An 18,901-nucleotide genomic window follows, 5' to 3' on the forward strand; every position below is an offset into this window, starting at 1 on the left:
TGTGCAGAACCTTCACCAGAGGAGCTGGCAGCAGACACTGCTGAGCTTTTGGGTGGAGGGGGGCCTGCCAGGGAGGAGCTGAGTGTGGCACAGCAAATCTGTCCCACATTAGAGGGTCTAAGACAGCAAGCTGTCAAACAGCAAAATGGGGATGTCAGTGACTCACATAGAGTTTACTGGGAGGACAACCTCTTGTATACAGAGGCAAGGGACCCAAAACCTGGAGCAGCCAGGAGATTGGTCATTCCCCTGCAATACAGAGAGTTCCTCCTAACTCTGGCACACGACATTCCCTTGGCTGGACATTTGGGTCAAATTAAAACATGGGAAAGGCTTCTCCCCCTGTTTCATTGGCCTAGGATGTCAGAGGACACAAAAGACTTTTGTAAGTCCTGTGTGACCTGCCAAGCCAGTGGCAAAACTGGTGGCACCCCAAAGGCTCCCCTTATTCCACTGCCTGTGGTTGGGGTTCCCTTTGAAAGGGTAGGGGTTGACATAGTTGGCCCCCTTGACCCTCCTACTGCTTCAGCTAATAGGTTTATCTTGGTGGTAGTGGACCATGTCACAAGATATCCTGAAGCAATTCCTCTAAGGACCACTACAGCACCTGCAGTGGCAAAAGCCCTCCTGGGAATCTTTTCCAGGGTGGGTTTCCCAAAAAGAGGTGGTATCAGACAGGGGTAGCAACTTTATGTCTGCATACTTGAAGGCCATGTGGAAGGAATGTGGTGTAACATACAAATTCACCACACCTTATCATCCACAAACAAATGGACTGGTAGAGAGGTTTAATAAAACTCTCAAAGGAATGATAATGGGACTCCCTGAAAAACTCAGGAGGAGATGGGATGTTCTGTTACCTTGCCTCCTTTTTGCTTACAGGGAGGTACCCCAGAAAGGAGTGGGCTTCAGCCCCTTTGAACTCCTATTTGGACACCCTGTAAGAGGTCCCCTAACACTTGTGAAGGAGGGTTGGGAACAACCTTTAAAAGCTCCTAAGCAAGACATAGTGGACTATGTAATCGGCCTAAGATCCAGAATGACTGAGTACATGAAAAAGGCCAGTAAACACCTTCAGGCCAGCCAAGAGCTCCAAAAGCAATGGCATGACAAGAAGGCTGTTCTGATTCAGTACCAACCAGGACAGAAGGTGTGGATATTGGAGCCTGTGGCCCCAAGAGCACTCCAAGACAAATGGAGTGGACCCCACATCATTGTTGAAAAGAAGGGAGAAGTCACCTACTTGGTTGACTTGGGCACTGCCAGGAGTTCCCCTAGGGTGCTCCATGTCAATCGTCTGAAACCCTACTATGACAGGACTGATCTCACCCTGCTCATGGCAACAGATGAAGGACAGGAAGAAGAGAGTGACCCTCTCCCTGATCTCTTCTCTTCCACAGAACAAGATGCTCTAGTGGAAGGTGTAGTTTTGGCAGACTGTCTTACTGCTGAGCAGAAAGACAACTGCATAAATCTCCTGGGTCAGTTTTCTGAATTCTTTTCTACTGTGCCAGGCACCACTTCTTGGTGTGAGCACACTATAGATACTGGAGACAGCATGCCTGTCAAAAGTAAGATCTATAGGCAGCCTGACCATGTCAGAGACTGCATAAAACAAGAAGTTCAGAAAATGCTTGAAATGGGAGTGGTTGAACATTCTGAAAGCCCATGGGCCTCTCCTGTGGTGCTTGTACCAAAGCCTCATTCCAAAGATGGAAAAAGGGATATTAGGTTTTGTGTGGATTACAGAGGTCTCAACCAGGTAACTAAAACTGATGCTCACCCTATACCCAGGGCAGATGAGCTAATAGATACGCTGGCATCTGCCAAGTATCTAAGCACCTTTGATTTGACTGCAGGGTATTGGCAGATCAAGTTATCAGAGGATGCTAAAGCAAAAACTGCGTTTTCGACTATTGGAGGGCACTACCAATTCACAGTAATGCCCTTTGGTTTGAAAAATGCACCTGCCACTTTTCAGAGGTTGGTGAATACAGTCCTGCAAGGGTTGGAGGCTTTTAGTGCAGCATATCTAGATGATATAGCTGTCTTTAGCTCCACCTGGGATGATCACCTGGTCCACCTGTGGAAAGTTTTGGAGGCCCTGCAGAAGGCAGGCCTCACTATCAAGGCTTCAAAGTGCCAGATAGGGCAGGGGAAAGTGGTTTACCTGGGACACCTGGTAGGTGGAGAACAGATTGCACCACTTCAGGGGAAAATCCAAACTATCATAGATTGGGTTCCCCCTACAGCTCAGACCCAGGTGAGAGCCTTCTTAGGCCTCACTGGGTATTACATGAGGTTCATTAAGAACTATGGCTCCATTGCAGCCCCTCTTAATGACCTCACTTCCAAGAAAATGACTAAAAAGGTATTATGGACAGCTAGCTGTCAGAAAGCTTTTGAGGAGCTGAAACAGGCCATGTGCACTGCACCTGTCCTAAAAAGCCCATGTTACTCCAAGAAATTCATTGTTCAAACTGATGCTTCTGAATTAGGGGTAGGGGCAGTCTTATCACAACTCAATTCTGAGGGCCAGGATGAACCTGCGTTCGTCTGCCATAGAGAGGGAGGCCTTTGCTGTGGTCTGGGCCCTGAAGAAGTTGAGGCCATACCTGTTTGGCACTCACTTCATTGTTCAGACAGACCACAAACCTCTACTTTGGCTAAAACAAATGAAAGGTGAAAACCCTAAATTGTTGAGGTGGTCCATATCTCTACAGGGAATGGACTATACAGTGGAACATAGACCTGGGAGTACCCACTCGAATGCAGATGGACTCTCCAGATATTTACACTTAGACAATGATGACTCATCAGGTCATGGCTAGTCTTATTGTCCTTCGTTTGGGGGGGGGGGTTTGTGTAGGAAAGTACCATCTTGCCTGGCATGTTACCCCCATATTTCACTGGATATATGTTGTTTTAGTGTATGTGTCACTGGGACCCTGCCAGCCAGGGCCCCAGTGCTCATAAGTGTGCCCTTTATGTGTTCCCTGTGTGATGAGTAACTGTCTCACTGAGGCTCTGCTTACCAGAACCTCAGTTGTTATGCTCTCTCTGCTTTCTAAATTGTCACTAACAGGCTAGTGACCAATTTCACCATTTCACATTGGCATACTGGAACACCCTTATAATTCCCTAGTAAATGGTACTGAGGTACCCAGGGTATTGGGGTTCCAGGAGATCCCAATGGGCTGCAGCATTTCTTTTGCCACCCATAGGGAGCTCTGACAATTCTTACACAGGCCTGCCACTGCAGCCTGAGTGAAGCAACGTCCACGTTATTTCACAGCCATTTACCACTGCACTTAAGTAACTTATAAGTCACCTATATGTGTAACCTTCACCTGGTGAAGGTTGGGTGCTAAGTTACTTAGTGTGTGGGCACCCTGGCACTAGCCAAGGTGCCCCCACATCGTTCAGGGCAAATTCCCTGGACTTTGTGAGTGCGGGGACACCATTTCACGCGTGCACTATACATAGGTCACTACCTATTTATTGTGTCACAATGGTAACTCCGAACATGGCCATGTAACATGCCATCCTGGCATTGGGGAGACAATTCCATGATCTCCCGAGTCTCTAGCACAGACCCGGGTACTGCCAAACTACCTTTCCCGGGGTTTCACAGCAGCTGCCGCTGCTGCCAACCCCTCAGACAGGTTTCTGCCCTCCTGGGGTGCAGCCAGGCCTGGCCCAGGAAGGCAGAACAAAGGACTTCCTCAGAGAGAGGGTGTTACACCCTCTCCCTTTGGAAAAAGGTGTCAGGGCTGGGTAGGAGTAGCCTCCCCCAGCCTCTGGAAATGCTTTGATGGGCACTGATGGTGCCCATCTCTGCATTAGCCAGTCTACACTGGTTCAGGGATCCCCCAGCCCTGCTCTGGCACGAAACTGGACAAAGGAAAGGGGAGTGACCACTCCCCTGACCTGCCCCTCCCAGGGGAGGTGCCCAGAGCTCCTCCAGTGTGCTCCAGAGCTCTGCCATCTTGGAAACAGAGGTGCTGCTGGCACACTGGACTGCTCTGAGTGGCCAGTGCCAGCAGGTGACGTCAGAGACTCCTTCTGATAGGCTCTTACCTGTGTTGCTAGCCTATCCTCCTTCCTAGGTAGCCAAACCTCCTTTTCTGGCTATTTAGGGTCTCTGCTTTGGGGAATTCTTTAGATAATGAATGCAAGAGCTATCAGAGTTCCACTGCATCTCTCTCTTCACCTTCTGCCAAAGGATCGACCGCTGACTGTTCAGGACGCCTGCAAAACCGCAACAAAGTAGCAAAGACGACTACTGCAACCTTGTATCGCTGATCCTGCCGCTTTCTCGCCTGTTTCCTGGTGGTGCATGCTCTGGGGGTAGCCTGCCTCCTTTCTGCACCAGGATCTCTGAAGAAATCTCCCGTGGGACGATGGAATCTTCCCCCTGCAACCGCAGGCAACAAAAGACTGCATCACCGGTCCTCTGGGTCCCCTCTCAGCACGACGAGCGTGGTCCCTGGAACTCAGTGTCTCCAAACTCACAATTTAAAAATACATATTTTGGTAAAGTTGGTTTTTAGATTGTTAGTTTGAAAATTCCAATTTTAGAAAGTGTGCATTTTCTTGCTTAAAACATTCTGTGACTCTGCCTGTTTGCATATTCCCTGTCTGGGTCAGACTGACAGTTGGGCGGTTTGTGAATCTGAACAAGACAGTGACACAAAGGGCACTGGGGAATAGCCTGCATATCCTGATGGGTCATCAGGGCAGGAGTGGAGGGAGGACTGGTCACTTACACCTGAATGGGCTGTGCCTGCCCCACCCTGTGGTGATTGTCTGGGGCCATGCCTGGCCAAGGCAGGATCCTGCGAACAACAGAGTCTTTTCTTTGAAGTTTGCCTACTTCAAAGGCAGAAAGGGGTATAAATAGTGGACCAAAAACCCCGGATTTTCAGATTACTTCTGGAAGCAAGAGGAACCTCTGCCAAGGAGAAGAGCTGAAGAGCTGCAGGAGGAGTACTGCCCCTTTGCCTGTGACTCTGCTTTGCTTGGTTGGCCTGCAGTTGCTGCTTCTGCCTGAAAAAGGACAAAGACTGAACTTTGTGGTATATTCCTGCTTTTGAAAAATTTCCAAGGGCTTGGACTGAGCTTGCCTCCTATTTTGAAGTCTCAGGGCCATCAAAGACCTCCTTTGCCAGCACCTGGAATCCCTGCTGAGACTCCTACCCTGCCAAGTGGTGTCCTATCCAGTCCCTGGGCCCTTGAAAGGTGAAGCTGATAGAATAAGGTTGAAATCCATGCACAGGATGCCGAGCGAGGAACATTTTGATGCAAAGCGGCTGTAAAAATGATGCGACCCCTTGCAGCGCAGTTTCTCCATCACTGTGCGGCCAGATTTCACATGCATCATCACTGGGCATCAAAATCATTGTGACCCTGCGCGAATCCAAGGTGCCCCGTCTGGAAATCGACAGATCACTCTCTTGTGGGAGAGAAAAAAGACATATCACCTACCCGATCGGAGAAGAAATGATGCACGGCCTCACTTATGAGTGAGGAATTGGCGCATTGCTGACTTTTCTGACAAACGCTCACCCGTTCAGCTTTATTTTTGATGTAAACAAGGTACTTTGTTTAACAAGAACGTTTCCATTGTTTTCTATGGAGAAATACTTTTTTTATTTTAAAAATTCATATCTTGACATGTGTATGTTGGATGTTTGTCGCTTTAGTCTTGTTAGATTTAGATAAATATTGGGTCTTTTCTAAACTGGTGTGGTGTCCATTTTGTGTTTTTTTACTGTATTATTGTGTGTATTGGTACAAATACTTTACACATTGGCTTTGAGATAAGCCTGACTCCTTGTGCCAATCTACCAAGGGAGTGAGCAGGGGTTATTGTAAGTGTGTATCTCCATTGCCCTGACGCGATTGAGGTTCCCTCCTTGGACAGAGTACAAAATGACTGCCAACCAGAGACCCCATTTCTAACGCACCATCTCTCAGAACAGCATATTTGTTGTTACAGGATGCTCTACCCTGGTCTGCGCCTGGCGCACCCAGACAAAGGTGCAAAATGACACAAATTGGGGCATTTTGTGAAGTACAGCCCCTGGTGTTTCACTGTACCCGTTTATTCGAACAGCTCCATGGATGCCACATCTGCCTGGGTAGTAGCTTTACAGACACCTCAGACCCTGGTCAGTCTCTTTGAGATGGTCGCTAGAGCACATTCTCATCATATTTCTACCTATGGAATGCTGGTTCAACTCTGGGAAAGCTATATTTTTCCAGCACTGGTTAGGGACTGGTAACATGTGATTCAAGGCAGCTGGTGCCTTGGCATAGAAACATATATACAGTACATGCTAATCATATGAGTGCTAGCATAAGAAGCCAAACTAAGTGGTGATGTACACTGGTTTGAGAATCCACAGGCATATTGCCCTGTTTTACTCATCTGAGGGCCGATTCACAAAAAAAAAGACCAAATCTCTAAGTTTACCTTTGTAAATTGGGCCCTGAGCGTTTTACAATCGGTAGTGTCTGCTGCTGAGCAGTATATGTTGCTAACACGAGGGAGTAGGCTCTTCCAATTCCTGTAATGAGCGGCAACAACTTTAATTTCTTCCTGAACCCCAAGGTGTTTTCACTTGCAGACAAAGCACTAGATTTGTTTGCATTCTTGTAACATTATTCAGTAGAAGAACCATCAACCTAATACTTAGTCGATGGCAGCAGAATGAATGAGTCTCAGACGTATAACAGCATTTTTCGCAAACCATCCAGGAAGAAAATCTACTGATACTAGGTTGGTCAGTTTGCTAGTAACAAACGAGACCCTCCCATAATATTGGTGTAGTTCTTGTATCATATTTCTTGGCTTGTGGTAAAGTGGGATGTTTGTAGTGGGTATACACCATCACCTGTAGTTGGAAAAGGCAGTCATGAGTGTATGAGTATATTGTGTAGATGTGAAGTGGGGTGTTTGCCTGTGTGGGTTACCCATTAAGGAATAAACAATTATTTTAGGGACTCTGCATTCCTGTGGAGAGACTTCTGGCTTACAGGATGACTTCATCATGTCAGGAACCTAGAAAGGCTTTGAAGTATGCAGTGAAGCATAGTTTGGCACCACATCAACTGAATTTTGAAGCTGGTGTTTCATTTGACATTCTAGCACACAAACGGGCACCTGTGGTGCTTCTTAATGGCTCTGTGCCTGATTCACAAACTTAAACCTACGGATTTGTGTGTTTTCTTTTTTGGTATTCACAAATCAATTTTATGGTTAGTGTCTTTATGACTACCTATTCTATTAAGTGCTGGGTCGTAAAAATACTACTGATAAAATGTGTTTGTGAATAGCAAATAAATCGTAACTTACACTAAAGTGTAATTTTACCTTAATGAATCAGGCCTGTATATGTGTGAGTATTTTGGTTTGTGTTTGCCTGTTTATGTTTGGGTTTGGGTGTTTGTAAGTACCATCCATCACTGTCATAGCAAAAGGATAGCCACAGAAGTTATAGAACTCCATCCATCCTCACTCTGCCTGATGTGGTATCTGCTACATTCTCTTTGAGTGCATCTGAAGCAGTGCTTAATTTGTGCTTGTTGTTTCCGGTGCTGAGCACCAGCACTTATTTTTGAGGGCTGGGGCTTATTCTCATGTCTCAAGCATTTGCTGCGAGCAAAAGACACATATGGGAAAGACGGAGGAAGAGAAAAACGAAAAAGCGTCATAAACGGTGAAAGTAGAAAGCTGCAGGATGAGCTGAAGGGGCAGAGGGTGGCCATAAATGGATTGAAGAGGCCCGAGATGGCTTCAGGATTACGCTGCCTCGGTATTCAGTGCTGGCAGATTCAATTACAGCAGCCTCTTGTTTAAGAGGAGAGCCTTGAGCACCGGACCTTTTTATTTACAAACTAAGCACGGATCTGTAACATGCCACACTACCTGACATACTAGTGACTGTGAGTAGAGCTAGGCGAAGTATATCTGCAGAGTTAGAAATTGGTAGAATCAATTTTTTTTATTAGTTTGCCATTGAAGACGATCGTTTGTCCATGGGTTACAGATGAACTAGATAGAATTGGAGATTATTCCATGGAAAATGGGAAATATTATTATGCTCCGATTTCCTTGTATGCTCTCACATAAAAATATAACCCAGGAAGGTGTCGACTCTCCATTTACTTGGGGATTTCAGAATGTTTCAGCAATTCTGATTGGTTGGCATTAGCCAATAATAACAGATCTAAGTGATTAGATTTTTCATATTGACTAATGACAGCCCCATCTGCATTTGCCCTAACCCTGCCCAAAAAGCCCGTTATGGACTATTCCATAACTGACAGAACAGACTGCCAAATAATTCTCAGCGTTTCTTAGTTCATTGCGTTGGATAAACCACAGCTATTAGTGGTTCATTTTGAGAGACAGCCATGTTTCTGCTTTTTTGTGCACATGGTAGCATTAAGCCAATTAGCAAAACACGGCTAGATTTCCAGATTGTTGTTTCTACGTACTTTAGAATAAAAAGGATGCACAGTCCTGGTTGTGAACATGAATGTGTCTCTGGTGACTTTCTGTAGGAACCCAGTGCCATAACAGAATAGTGTGCACAGCAGATTGTTCACCATAGTATTTGTATCTGGTATGTTTTACTAGCAGGACAGTGATACGTGATAGAAGGTGACTGTTATTGACCTTGTTGCGGTTGAAGACCTGATATACATTCAGGTATTAAAGGGAAATCCGTTTATTTCTGGAGGAAGAGTTTAATCTGCTGGGATTTGCCTCTCTGCGTGAAGACGGTGACAGATGAAATCCCTTTGATATTAGCACTTCTTCCAGAAATTCGACGATTTTACATTACGTCCAAACCTAAATCTGACCTGGCCTTTATGGCTCTATTAATACATCAATCAATTGAATAGTTGTGAGCATTAGTTTTTGCCTACATATCAATTCCCTTTGTACTTTCCGCCTGCTCTAATTGTGCAAGAGTGTTTGTGGCAGGTAGAGTTGCATTTCATAACATATGCTTAAAGCTCACCCATACCGACATAGTCCATGGTGTGCAACTTTATGCTTGCTTTGGGAGAGTGGATTAATTGTGATTTAGTGGCCACTGATCGTGTAAATATATGATCAAGTTGTCCAGTAGTCAGGATATGTTTCGTGTGTCCAGTTATAGACAACCACCTCCCTCACCGTTTGATGTGTGTATTGTCTTGGTTGTCCTGCATATTTGCAACATATGTATTCTTTCTCTATGGGCTTTTTTAAAATATAAGAACCGTGTGCACCACGTTAAATACCATGTTGTGGGATTTGCTTGTTTTTTGTCTTTTATGAGCATTTACATTTTTTCAGGTCTCTGTTTCAAGCTGTGATTGTGTAATTCCACTGTTGATGCGCTTTGAACTAATATTTTCATTGTGTGATATTTGTTTCTGCGGGTGCGTACGCTAAAAAAAGGGGAAGGAAAATGGTGTATTGCACTACCAATGCCTTTACCATAGATGAAGTCATCTACGTCTCCTGCGTTGCTTGCTTGATGTTTACTTTGTTTTCTGTTGGAGAAAACATGATTTTGGACGAAAAGGCAAAATTAAAAATTGGCAGACGGAATAAAATCTGTGAGACTGGTATAGGATGTTACGTCCGACACCCTGAGAAATTACCATCCAACAAATTTAGAAATCACCACTGCCCTATTCGTGTTCTTTTTGTCATGATAGTGGATCTTTGGAAGATCTAAAAAGTTTGGTGGAGTGCCACCTTCTCTTTTACCGAATTTAAGCAGTGTTTTTTTCCCCCCAAAACAATCTCTTAAAGTGAAAGTTTGTTTTTGAAAAACAAAAAAATAAAGGCCGCTACAACCAGGGAGTTCCTGTTTTTTCCCTGGGTGTGGGGTCACTATTGCTGTTTTTTCTGTCTCTCGCCACCAGGAGAGACAGAAAAAAACAGCCAATATAGCTGTTCTCCCTAAATAGATCGGTGCGTAATCCCTTTCCTCTGACGGACCGTATTTCATCTTGCCTGCCGTCGTAAGAAAAGGATTTCGTTCGATGGAAACGTAAAGGTCTCTTCCACCATAAGTAGGACGGGGAGATCATTGGTTTGCAGAACAAGGTACTCTTTCACACACCTTGTCTGCCAAAGTCTAACTCTGCAGTCTGCAATAACAGTTTTGTTGTGACAATTCTATGTTGGTGATTTTTGCAACTAAGCCTTTGCTATATAAACTTCACTTTTCTGTACTGTTTTGTATTTGAAAACGTTATAGATGCAGCAACAGCAAATACATTTTCCTTGCAAAGTGGTGATTTCGAAAAGAAAATAGGAGATGACACAATGTTTCACTGTGTAAAGAAAATCTGTAATAATGATAGACCTCTATTCCCAAATCTGATAGAAGATAGTCTCACATAGAGGTTTGTCTGTTGCACCTATACTTTTTGGCAACGTTAAGATAAATAATTCCTTCAGCAGCTAAGGTGTTTTACACAGTGTGTTTTTCTGTCACACTGAAGTCCTGTTTCACCAGAAGAAGCATTTGGGCTTTTTTCTCCTAATCATTATTTGTAACCTGCCATATCATTTCTCTCTATGTCTGGCTTTTATCAGTCCCTCTGAAAATCTACAACAGATTTTAAGTGGAAACAATATCACAGGAGGGTTGATCGGAGGCATTGCTGTGTGTATTTGTGTTTTTTTTACAACGGTTACTGATTTTACAAAAAAAGGGTCAATTTTTTTGGATTGTAAAGACATTTGGTGAAATTAAAATGTATTACGCAAATAATTGGTCTAAGGAGGAAGACATTCTCAGCCCGGTTGAACCATGCTTCTGCCTTACTAAAATAATTGGAATGCAGAACCATTGCTTTTAATGCCTACTTCCGGCGTTATCCGGTGCGACAGTTCTGTGTGGGTGGTTTAACCCTGAACCATGTCTTTTGACACTAAGGCAGCTTTTGATGCAGGAACTTTTACAATTTAAAACTTTAGCTTCCACTCCAATATATTGTTAAGGAGTTTGAAAACTTTTTTTAAAGAAAGAAAGTTTAGCCTTAATCTAAAGTAAACTATTGGCAGGAGGAAACATGCGTAGAATACTATGAGGTCTGTCAAAATATGTTTTGTTACTAATTATTTGTTATTTGAAACCTGTTCGAAACACATATTCATCATGAAATAAAACCAGTTTTAATTCTAAAATTGATGACGCAAGTACACTTTGGGGGCAGAGAATGAACATTTCGCCTGCACCGGGCAAATTTGCTTTGGCTCCGGGCAGTTTTTAATCAGTGTCAGGCAATTTTGCAACGTCGTTTTCTTTGACAACAACATTAGAATTGAGTGACGCGAAAAAACATAACGTTTGGTGCCAGTCGTGTGATGTAATTGTCAATTCAATGTTGATGCAGAATTGTCCTGGCTCAGATGAAACACAGCCTGGACTGAGTACGATTACTACTGAGGAGCGTAGAAGCGACAGTCCAAACTGACATGCACACACACTTTCCATTGCAGGTGCACCTTCGGATTACTGAGGGGAAGAAGTCATCTGACTTATGTTGCTGGGAGAGAACTCACCAGTCCGTTGGCCTTTTTGGACACTCCTTCGCCAATCACACGCCTTCAACAGTACATGAATCCCTAAAAAACCCGCAATCACACTGAAATGGCTTTTAGGCCATTTGGCAAGGTGGAGCTGGTGCCAGAGAAGGAAAGTTATGTTTGTAACCGGGATTTCTTGTTTGGTCTGGTTTGGGTGTATAAAACAGGAGCTACATGACACAAGTCCGAATAGTACAAAGAAAACCCAAATTCAACCTCATTCATATAATTTTGTCAATGCAACTTGTTTTGTCTTTAGGCCAGTGGCGGACGGTAATTTTAGGAGGGAGGGGGGCAGGCGTGAAGCACACTCACACTCATTCATTCACACATGCATGCACATCCATTCACAACACTCAGCATTCAAATATACACGCACACACCAAACATTCATTGAAAAATGCACACACACTTACCTTCAGTTCAAAGGTCCCCGGAGGGTTGGGACTGCTGCCTTCCCTCCCTGGCTGATCTTAGGTCAGCCAATGAAGGAAGGCAGCAGTCCCAACTTCGTTATAGAGTGGGATGGGGTCAGTGAGACTTCTGACCCCTTCCCTCTGTGTGACGAGGTGTCACTGATTGATACACGCCCTGGGCGCTTCGGGCTTAAATCTGAAGCGCCCAGATCGGAGTCAATGGGTAATGCTTTCCTTCGTCACTAAGGAGGAGGGCCTCGAGGCACCTTTGCTGAGCTGAGGAGGTCACGCCCATATGAGCTGTGACCTCTTCAGCACAGCAAAGTTCATCTTAGGCAGCTAGGAGTCTGCGTAAATCGCGCATGTCTCGCTCCTGGTTGGCTGAGCTGAACATGAAGAGTGTCTGTCAGGCTGACCTTTGCTCAGCCTGACAGCCACTCTTCATGAGGGGCAAAAGGTGGGAGGGGGTGGCCCCTCTGCCCTAAAGGAAGGGCTGCGGCTGCTTCAGGATGAATCTCATCTGCGATTTATTTATGCTGCTGCATGACAGTTTTGTTTAATTTTTTTACCCCATAAAAATCATATATTTTATTCACCTTCAAATCTACATGTTGGATACTTTACCCATCTGTTGAGTTCATTGCTCAATATTCAAACCAGAAAAGTGATACGTTAAATTGCTCTTTCATCGGCTGCTAAAATCAGGAAGTCATGCAAAATGCTATCATATATTCCGAGATAATATATTAGCATCTTTTGAAACATTTATTTGGTTATGAGAGAAACCCTCACATTGATTCAGTTTCAGCTCAGTGTCTTTGGCCAGCCCTCTTGAGACGGCCAGCCTGACATGCGGACTTTAAACTTCTCTAACATAGCTGTCTTAAGACAGCTGGGTTGGAGAAAGCCCAGGCCTCCAGCACTTTTATGAGCGCTGAGAGAGGCCGCTCCCACCTATCCTGATGCTGCTTTCATGCTGGCTACCAGTATGAAAGAAGCACCAGGATTGGCTTGTGCAGTTCCTGGGTCCCTTCTCTCTTCGGAGCCAGGAGAGACGATGGGAGAAGATCATCCTCAGGTAAGTGCCTTTTTAAAAATAATAATAATATTGTACCTCCCCTCCTGCCCCTGATTGTAAATATGAGCCAGCTGCCATTGATACAAGGGTCATAGAGGCTTCTTCTTCACAATAACATTTATTTAGCCACAAGCTCACTGCTAACTTGATGATTTAATTAACAAACATCACTACTGTAGAAATAATACATGTATTTCTCCTGCCACCTCAGTTCACTACAGTTTACGGTCAGGACTGCCCACTTTGGAACAGGGGAACGAGGTTCGAGTCTCAGTGTCGAGTTAATGTCCTGTGATTCTAGGCAGATCACGTAGGCCCACAGTACGACATTGGCGGTAACTACCGCCTACCGCCACAGCGACAGCTGGCAACATACTACCGCAGTGGCTACCAGCTGTCTACGCGTATCATGACTGCCAACGGTATACCGCCAGAATGCTGGCGGAACACCGCCGACCGTATCATGACCAATGATACGGCTTGGTGGTGTTTTGCTGGCGGACACTGCTGCTGACTGTCTCCAGCCGGAGGACCCCCTGCAAGCAGGTAAGTCAGGTTCTCCGACCGTAGGGGGACGTGGGGGGTGTTGTGTGTATGTTGGGTGTGTGTATTTATGTTTTGGAATGCATGCATGTGGGTGTGAGTTGCATTGAATGCATACATGAATGAGTGATTGTGAGTGTTGTGTGTTGTGAATGCATGTGTGCGACAAGGTATGTTGATGTGTGTTGCGGTGTGTGGGTATATATGTGTGCATGGGTGGGTGGATGTGGGTATGCATGTGTGCATGTGTGTATATGGGTGCGTGTGCAGGTGTGTATATGTGCGGGGGCAGGAGAGGGAGGGGGAGGGTGGGTAGTACTCTGGGGAAGCGGAAGGGGGCAGGGGAGACCCTTGTCAGTGCCATGGAAGGGATTCCCTGGCACTGATAGTGCCTACCGCCATGATTTTCGTGGCGGTAAGTGTGGCACGAAAACCATGGTGGTAGGCCAGGTCATAATCCCGAAGGTGGGATTGTGATGGCCGCTGGGCTGGAGACCGAGGCCTGTTGGCAGTATTAACGCCTCTTTAACACTGACTGCCAGGGTTGTACTGAGGGCCTAAATCTCCCCATGCCAAAAGAAATAAGAATGTGACCTTGTGTAATGTAACTAAGGCTCACCAAAATCATAAATTCCAGTTCTTTTTCCACACACTTGAGTTTATATTTACATACAAATCACCCACAACAATCTCATACAACCTGATGCAAATATTTTGGTGACCAAAACACCCTTTGCAGTCTAGAAATTTTATGATTGGACTCATTTGTTTATAAGCTTTATGAGTTATCATGTGCACCAAAATCAGATTTGCAAATTAGAGACAATACACAAGACTCCCATGCAACATAGATCTACCTACTTTATTAACCCATCCATGGAGCGACTAAATGGATGTGTTCCATAATACTAACTTTAGCTTAAATGAATTGCACAGAATAGATTAAACTTAAAGTATGATTGCTAAAAAGCAAATGTTAAAATGTCATCTCTTTATATGATAGCTGTGGGTCTCTTGTCCCCTAATCATTTTCAAACTCAGAGGAGAACACGAGTGTCATGTAAGTATTCCTCTTCCACGGCAGCCTGCAGGGTAAAAGAGGGTCACAAGTTGAGCAGCTAGTGGTTCCTGCACATGCCACTTGCTGCATTCATTTAAAAAAAGGAGGCAGGCTGCAGGACTTGTGAAAAAGATTGTGTAACTTTTGACATTCATGATCATGGAAGTGCATGGCATGCTTCAAGACTGCACTGCTTTTTGTTAGATAAATACAATTTAACACATTCAAGAGTGTTTTTATATTTAATGGTACTATCAGCCAAGGCTGGAAAGGTCAAAGGGTGGGGCCACTTTTGTTACTGAAATCCACTTTTGAAGCAGTGCAACAGTTCTGAAAGCACCTGGTACGGAGTTCTTTGTATATCCCACAGTTTTCAGGTAACAATAAAAGTTTCAAGATGCCCCTGGTGATGAACGCATCTGCTGGAGAGAGATCAGAATTTTGTCTAGTGACAGTTTTGACTCATCTAAGGTAGCATCGCTCATTGGAATATAACCGGCTCACTCAGACATTCAGCCCCCCAAGGTTGATAAAATGAGTACCATTGAGATGGGTAGCAATACAGCCACTCATCAGTGCCTTAAAGTTTAAATTATGGAGCGTTGTTATAATTACTACTGATTGGTAGGGGACGTTGTCTTGAAAACTGCGTAGATGGTGGAACTTTATCGCCCTAGGCTAGTGAAACACATGGGAATTTTATCAGCACATCCCCACCGAAAACAGGTTTATGAATGCATTCCTCGGAAGACCGTACTTTAAAAATATCACACAAGAGACACTTCGAAAATACTGAATGTCTCAGAACACTGACAAAAGTTTTACTTAGGCTTAGATACTGCCACTGTGAAATTTATGACCATGGAGGCCTTGTTGGGACATTCAGAACAGAAAGAAGGGACAATAGCGGGCATGCAAAATGTGCATACATGTACTTGTCTATATTTGTATAAGTTGTGTGTCTGTGTGCACTTTAATGTGCATTTGTACATATGTGTTGTGTGTTTGTATGCTTGAGTATGTAGTTTGACTGCGCACATATTTGCAGTTTGTTTTCATTTATGTATATGTATTTTTGCATTTGTCAACGTGTGTGCATCTGCAAGATAATTCTTGTTATTAATGTACCTGCTGGAGAGCTATTGGAGTTTTGTCTAGTGGCAGCTTTAACTCATATAAGGTAGCGCAGAGGGTTCAAGTGCCTGCAACAAAGAACATGTACCATGCAGATCACAGAACAGTATCATATGTGTGTAGCTTAGTGGGATACTGCTTTTGTCACAGAGACCCTTTTGTTACTGTGCAGTTTATAAGTCACAATCATTTTTTTAAATATGTTTATTGATTATATGTTTTTTCCTGTACATCACAGTTCATAACAAAGAATTGTACATTCTCTTGGAAACAGCAGTGTGAACATTGACATTAGGCATCTGTTAAACAGTACACATCACTCAGCCTCGTACCAATTAGTAAACTTCATTCAGGTTTCACTCCGTGCGTGTGTTTGTGTGGGGTTGGTCGTGTAGTCTAGTGTTGTGTATACTTGGTTTGCTTAGGTAATTATGTGATACAATTTTACCAGTAGGGTCTTCACCTATAAACCATTGGGTTCCCGGGATCAGATCAATCCCCACATGCAACTGCAGCGTGCTCATGTCCCGAAAAGTGATAATAAAGTGAACAAGAAAAAAAAAGAAAACTTAACAGTAACTGGTCTCAGAGGGGTCTCGCAGGAGGTTTCCTAAGGGATGGCATGAGTGAGAAGATATATAGATGTGCCAGTGTCTTGAGGTATTCCAGAGCTTCAATCCTGCCATCCATGTATGTGCTTGTCATGTTCTTTATGTTTGTGTATGTTAGCATGGGTTTTGTCCTTCACAGCAGGACCAAAGCATGTGGTACAGCAATTGCCGGAGAGATGCGGGCACTCCTGGAAAGTGATAGTAAGGGAATCATTGAAGGGCCCAACAAAGATTGCCCTGTCCTGGTACACGGTAAGGTCATCATTTACTATGCTTTAAAAGCTAAAACAGTTGAATGTACAATGAAATATGTGTTGCATACCGTGTCATTTTTGCCTACATTTTCTTGGAAGTAGAACCCCCAAGCCCTCCTTATAGTGGCCAGGCTTGCATACATGGGCAGGTTCTTGGTGCACATAGCCTAGGCTGCAGAGCACAGAAACCTTTTACTGTCACACACAGAGGAAAAAAATTAGAGGGAACATTGTCGACAACTGGGGAAATTTTAAGAGACAAAACTGAAGGTTATAGGTGTCAATAATGCATGTGGTGCACACTGTACCCCAGGTATCTCCCATGCTGGTAGAGAATAATGAGCTCTAGATTTCAATTTGCTGAAGTAAAGGTAAACAGTGGTGGCAACGAAAATTTCAGAGGACTCTTGCTGGGGATAGGTTGCCTGACACTTAGGTTCTCAGTCTACTGGGATAATCAACGTGTAGTGGAAGCAAATGGTGAGAGTGACTCATGAAGGCATGTCTCCCCCTCCAAAAAAGCTGCAGACAGAAATAATGCACATTGGCTCTCCCATGGCATGCATGTGTACCATGCTTCTGGATGGAAAACATGGAAAACTAATAGGGACTGTCTCCCAACTTCTTTCTGTCAAATAATTTTAATCTAATTTTTCACCATAACTAGCATTCAACAGATTGATGTGCCAAATATGGTACTTCTGCGGAGAAAATTGTTGTCATCAGATTTTTTTAAAACATTTTTTGCAAAATCCAAACCATTCTATGCTGATATCTTTGGGGCAACTGCTGAGGGTCCCCTCACCACTTTTATTACTCTCTCTATTTTTCACTCTTAAATTCATCTGTTATTCCTTATTTTATGAAAGGTGGTCTCGTACTCCCTTTATCTTTTCCTAATTTCTTCTGCTACCAAAACCGGCCTGTTCTTTTATTGATTTTATGCAGGGGAAGTCCTTCAAAAACTTTCTTCCTTTCTTTATCCTCCTCCATGCATTTTTCCTTCTCCTCCTACCACTTGTCCCCACACCCGTCTCTATTATCATTCCCCAGTGAGTTTTGATTCATTCCCCTAAATATTTGGGTAGCCCTGCCCTTCTGCTCCCTCATCCAAGTCCATTGTAAACTTTCTTTTAGTTAATACTTTTTCTAATGTCAGTCCTGCCCAGACTGTGTGGCTCCTCCACATCTGCATTGCAGCAGGCATAAAAAGTCTACTGTGACTCATGTTGTCTTAGGCTATTCCTAATAGTCTATTTCCATTATTTAAAACAGATGTTTTACATTTTATCAGGCTGTTTTCAGAATCATTGCAGTTACAGGGACAGCTATGCAATTTAAATTGTAAGATTGCTTATATTTCCCACTAACCAGCACACTGAAAATTGGTCCATGACTGAAAGTTGCCTCCATGAATCTACAGGTAGCTGTAGATGAGCAATGAAGGGGTAGTGCTGAGGAGGTTTCTTCGGTTGAGTTGGGTGCAGTCCAACACAAATATCACATTTACAATGAAGGTTTGAATGTCTTTCAATAATTGTGGGTTTTTGTAAAGTCACAGAGCCCAGTACCCAATGCTGCACATGGCAGTCTATGTGAGGTAACAGTATAAGGGTGGCCTTTTTAAACAAAGCAGTCCTACTGGCTTGGTCAAAGGATCAAAAACAAAAAGTGGTGACCTACTGCCTTTATCAAGGCGTAAGAACATCATTAAATAAACGGCAGACCTACTGGTTTTGTCAAAAAGTCACCCATAAGTATATGCAAATGTATATTTCATTAATCCACACATTGCAATGTTTAAAAATAGTAATTCGGTTGAATTATTTTTAATAAAGCATTTTTAATAAAAAACATGAAACATGTTTGTTTTTTTCCCCTCAATTTTCAAGCCACAAAGTGCAGCCATAAAACCCACCACAGGAGGTCTAGCATTCCAGCAGCAGAGCTCCAGCTCTGAATGCGTTCAAAAATATGTAAGGCTCTCCTTGGGTCATTAATTCAATGACCCAAGAGACTTAGGGCCAGATGTAGTAAGCTGTTTGCATGGTGCAAACTGCGAATATCGCAGTTTGCGCCATGCAAACAGCCTTCTGCGATACACATTCACAATTTGCAAGTCGGTACCGACTCGCAAATAGGAAGGGGTGACGTGAATGCGGTCGCAAAGCAATTCGCAGTTACCACCAGTGTCACA

The sequence above is a fragment of the Pleurodeles waltl genome, chromosome 2_2 (genome assembly GCF_031143425.1).
Source record: "Pleurodeles waltl isolate 20211129_DDA chromosome 2_2, aPleWal1.hap1.20221129, whole genome shotgun sequence".
Classification (NCBI taxonomy): domain Eukaryota; kingdom Metazoa; phylum Chordata; class Amphibia; order Caudata; family Salamandridae; genus Pleurodeles; species Pleurodeles waltl.